Source organism: Athene noctua, unplaced genomic scaffold, assembly GCF_965140245.1.
Source record: "Athene noctua unplaced genomic scaffold, bAthNoc1.hap1.1 HAP1_HAP1_scaffold_302, whole genome shotgun sequence".
Classification (NCBI taxonomy): domain Eukaryota; kingdom Metazoa; phylum Chordata; class Aves; order Strigiformes; family Strigidae; genus Athene; species Athene noctua.
Genome location: NW_027437763.1, coordinates 62,501 through 67,500, shown reverse-complemented (window position 1 = coordinate 67,500; position 5,000 = coordinate 62,501).

Genomic DNA, 5,000 nt, shown 5'->3' with positions numbered 1-5,000 from the left:
ACCCCCCCCCCCCCCCCGCCCCCCCACCGCCGCAACGAGCTCTGTCGACCCCCCTGCCGACCCCCCCCCAACCCCCACCCCTCCCGCCACCAGGTCCACCGTGACACCGGCCGCCCCCTGCCACCCCCGGGGTTCGCGAGGAGACCGGCCGCCCCCTACCTCCGGCCCGCTTTCCACCAGCAGCAGCACATTGGCCGCTCCAGGGAAGGAAGGCGGGAGACCTTAGGACCCAGCGGCGTCGCCGCCGCCGCCTCCGTGCCGGGGGGCCCGGAGGGGCCTCCCGCCGGCGGCGGCGATGATGGGTGGCGCGTGTTTTGGACGCTGAGCCCCCGCAGCTGCCGAGTCCCTGCCGCGCCGTGCCCGCGGCCCGGCTCCCCGCCTTCCTCAGTCGGTCGCTCGGCCGCCCGCCCTCCTGCCCGCCTGCTCCGTTCCCGCCGCGGGTTGAAAGCCAAACGAACGCCGAAGGGGTGGGAGGGAGAGCAGCGAGGGCGGGTGGTGGTGGTGGTGGTGGTGGTGGTGTAACAGAAACCGCCCCCGATCCCCCACCCCCCAGCCGTAGTGCTCCGCGGCGCCGAGGAGGCTGCGGTCGGTTGGCGGCCGCACCCACCGCCCTGCAGCTCCGGAGTTGCAGCGGTGGGGCGGGGACCAACGGCTCTTCGGGCGCGCGGGCGACGGTGGGGGTCGGGGGGCTGGGGGGGGTGGGGGGCTGGGGGTGTCTGTGTGTGTGCGCGTGCGTGCGTGCGTGTGTGTGTGTGTGTGTGTCTGTGTCTGTGTGTGCGTGTGTGTGTGTGCGCGCCTGTGTCTCTCTCTCGCGCGCGCGCGCTCTCTCTCTCTCTCTCTCTCTCTCTCTCTGTGTCTCTGCGTGTGTGTCCGAGCTCGTGTGTGTCGCGGCGGGGGGGGGGGGGGGGGGGGAACAAACAACAAAACAACAATCCGAACAACACACACACACACACACACACGCGCGCACACACCCCCACACCCCCTATTCCCACACATAAAGCCCGGGAGCCCCCTTCCCACCCCCCCACCCCAACCCCGTCGAAAAAAACCTAAACGCGAATGCCAGCGAGCGCCTGGCAACGCCGGGACCCGGACCCGGACCCGGACCCGGACCCGGACCCGGTGAAGGGCGCCCGGTGCCCACGCCTCTGCGGCACAGCGAAAGGCGGGGGGAAAGAAACAAAATAAAAACACACACACGCACCCCCACCCCCCCCCCCACCCCCCCTCCCCCGAGACTAAAGCTAAACCCACGCTGCGAAACCAAAAGCTGAAGCCGAGGACCGCCCGGCAGCGCCGGGACCCCGACCCGGCGAAAAGCGCCCGGTTCCCGATGCGAACTCGCTCCAGCGAGACGGGCGTCTCCGTTGGGGGTGAGGTGCGGGGAACGTCGCCGCTTCTGCCGGGTCCCCTGGCAGCCGCGGGAAGCGGGGGGGGGGAGTGGCGGGCGGCGCCGTGCGGCGCGGAGTGGCGCGGCGCAGAGGGGCTGACTGGCGGCCGAGGGGGCGGGCAGCGAATGATGCCAGCGACTGCATGGCAGCCAACGGGTCGGGGCGGGGGGGTGGGGGGGCTGGTGCTGCGTGCACATGAGAGCGCGGCGGGGCGCGGGGGTGCGGGGGTGCGTTAAGAAAAAAAATTTCCCTTTTCATTTATTTTTTTTCGGATTTCATTGGCATCTATCGAAACAAAAATGTCTCGCACGACGCGGCCGCCAGGTCTACCCGCCTCCGGGGCGTGAAGCGGCCGACAGGTCTGCCCGCCTCCGGGGCGTGAGGCGGCCGTCAGGTCTACCCGCCTCCGCGGCGTGAGGCGGCCGTCAGGTCTACCCGCCTCCGCGGCGTGTGGCGGCCGTCAGGTCTACCCGCCTCCGGGGCGTGTGGCGGCCGTCAGGTCTACCCGCCTCCGGGGCGTGAGGCGGCCGTCAGGTCTACCCGCCTCCGGGGCGTGTGGCGGCCGTCAGGTCTACCCGCCTCCGGGGCGTGTGGCGGCCGTCAGGTCTACCCGCCTCCGGGGCGTGAGGCGGCCGTCAGGTCTACCCGCCTCCGCGGCGTGAGGCGGCCGTCAGGTCTACCCGCCTCCGGGGCGTGAGGCGGCCGTCAGGTCTACCCGCCTCCGGGGCGTGAGGCGGCCGTCAGGTCTACCCGCCTCCGGGGCGTGTGGCGGCCGTCAGGTCTACCCGCCTCCGGGGCGCGAGGCGGCCGTCAGGTCTACCCGCCTCCGGGGCGCGACGCGGCCGTCAGGTCTACCCGCCTCCGGGGCGTGAGGCGGCCGTCAGGTCTACCCGCCTCCGGGGCGTGAGGCGGCCGTCAGGTCTACCCGCTTCCGCGGCGTGAGGCGGCCGTCAGGTCTACCCGCCTCCGGGGCGTGAGGCGGCCGTCAGGTCTACCCGCCTCCGGGGCGTGAGGCGGCCGTCAGGTCTACCCGCTTCCGGGGCGTGAGGCGGCCGTCAGGTCTACCCGCCTCCGGGGCGTGAGGCGGCCGTCAGGTCTACCCGCTTCCGGGGCGTGAGGCGGCCGTCAGGTCTACCCGCCTCCGGGGCGTGTGGCGGCCGTCAGGTCTACCCGCCTCCGCGGCGTGTGGCGGCCGTCAGGTCTACCCGCTTCCGGGGCGTGAGGCGGCCGTCAGGTCTACCCGCCTCCGGGGCGTGAGGCGGCCGTCAGGTCTACCCACCTCCGAGGCGACCGGCGGTGGCCGCTAGGTGTACCCGGCTCCACGTTGCCGGCGGCCGGCTCAGCGTCCGTAGAAAGGGCTGCCAGGTCTACCCGGCTCCGTCGGGACTTAGAGCGCGGGCAGACCTGTTGGCTCCGGCAGTTCCTCCAAGGGGTCGCTGTTTCGCGCTGCCTCCAGTTAGGTCATCGTAAGAGGCGGCGTCTCTGCAGCGCCTCCCCCGCTGGCAGGCAGACACTGCCTTTAAGCGCCCCTTTCCGGCGCGGACCCATATTCTCCTTATATAGGGGCACGAGGCGTCTCTGCTCCAGACAAGCGCCACCGAGCGAGGGCACGCGGCTTAGCCGGCCAAGTGGAATGCTGGGCGGCCGCAGACGGTGGTTTCCCCCGGGGAATTGGGCACGGTTCTCAAGCCGGTGCTCTGTCAGGCGAGCGTGCACGGAACCGAGAGCACCCAGAGAGATGCCGAACGGCACGAAGCCGGGCGGCGTTGGGGCGGTCGCTGCCGAGTGGTGAGAAAAGGACGGGCAGAGGTGCACGGGAGAGGCCGAAGACCGGTGGCCGGAGGCGGCTGGCGGCACTTGAACGCTGGATACTGGGGGGGGGGAGCCGAGCTGTGAGACTACCGTGGGTGGTTACCCCCGTCCCCCCCCGGTCCCCCGAGAGCCCGATGATGGCGGAGGGGGGGAGCGCCGGTATGTGTGTTGACACAGCGGTGCTCCGTACGGTTCCAGCCCGTCGGGGGCTGTTGCCCAGCTCCTTGAGGGGGCCTTGGGGATGGGAGGAGAGGTGGCGGCGGCGGCACCTGCTCCCTTTGTTTGCCGGCCTTAAGCCGGAGCCCGTGGCATGGGCACGCCACGGTTTTGGCTGGTCGCGGTGGCCGGCAGCTGGATGCAGACGGCCCGGGGGGGGTGTGTCTCGAGCCACCGGTGGGTGGCCCCCCCCCCGGCCCCCCGAGAGCCCGACGATGGTAAGGCGAGAGGCGGCGGCGCCTCCCTGGTTCTTGGTTTACTCCTTTCGTTGCCGGTATCGTATGCCATACGTGCGGGGCGGCCTGTGGTGTCCGGCCGGCTCTCGGCGTCCCTGGTTTCTACCGGCCGGGCTCGGTGAAGGGAGGTCTGCACGGTGCTGTGAGCGAAGGCTAGTCGACTCCTCGGGTCCTTTGCTCTCTCGGCCCTAAGCCGGAGCCCGTGACATGGGCACAGCACGGTACGTTTTTGGCCGCCGGTGTTGGCTGGCAGCCGGGTGCAGATGGCCGTGGTGGGGTGTCTCGAGCCTTCAGCGGCTACCCCCCCCCCCCACCACTCTGGTCCCCTGAGAAGCCGGATGATGGTAAGGCGAGGCGGCGGCGCCTCGGTCCTCTTTTCCGCTTTCTTTTTTTCCTGGTGCAGATGCCATACGTGGGGCGGCCTGCGGTGTCCGGTCTGCTCCTGGCGTCCCTGGTTTGTACCAGCCGGGCTCAGTGAAGGGGAGGTCTGCACGGTGCTGTGAGCGAGGTTGGTCGGCGCCTCGGTTCCTTTGCTCTCTGGCCCTAAGCCGGAGCCCGCGATGCGGGTACAGCACGTTTTTTTGTTTTTGGCCGGTGGTGGTGTCCGGCAGCCGGATGCAGATGGCCGGCGGGGTGTCCTGAGCCTTCAGCGGCTTTCCCCCGGCCCCCCGCCTGAGCTGTTCCACACCTGGCTTTTTCCCTCCGGGGTAACCTGTTCCCTGCGTTTGTTGGGCAAAGGCCGGTGGCCGGCGGCGGCCGCCGGCACTTGAACGCTGGAAGACCGGCGGAGTCGAGCCTGTCGCGGCTTTACCCCGGTCCAGCCGAGTCGGCTGAAGGGAATCCTTGTGCGTGGCGGGTGGGTGGCGGCGGTGGCGGGGCACATCCCGCGCACCCGGTCCCCCACCCCCTCGACTGGTACCGGTACGGAGGCGTAGCCTACTGAGGCTGGCCTCGGGCACGTCGGACAGGCTTCGCGGCGAGCCGGCTCTGCCGGTGTTGAAGCCGCCGGAGCACCTGTCACGGATGTCGCCCCTGCTCGCTCGCACGCAGAGCCCCGCGTCGTCCGCCCGCCCGCTTGCGGGTGGCCGAGGGCAGGCGCGCGGTGGCTGTCGCTGTCCCAGGACCCGTGGCCGTTGTGGCCTTCGCTGATCGATGAGGCACTTGGGGTCGCGTCGGAAAGGGCCCCCGGCGGGCCGGCTCTGCTGTACTCCCCGTAATAGGGAGCCGCGGTGGCGTCCGGTGTTCAGGCAGGGCGGTCTCCTTTCCAATTCGCTTCCCCGCTGTGAGCGAGGTATCGTCCTAGTCTCTTCCCCCCCCCGAGCGAGAAGGGGGCCGTGGCGAC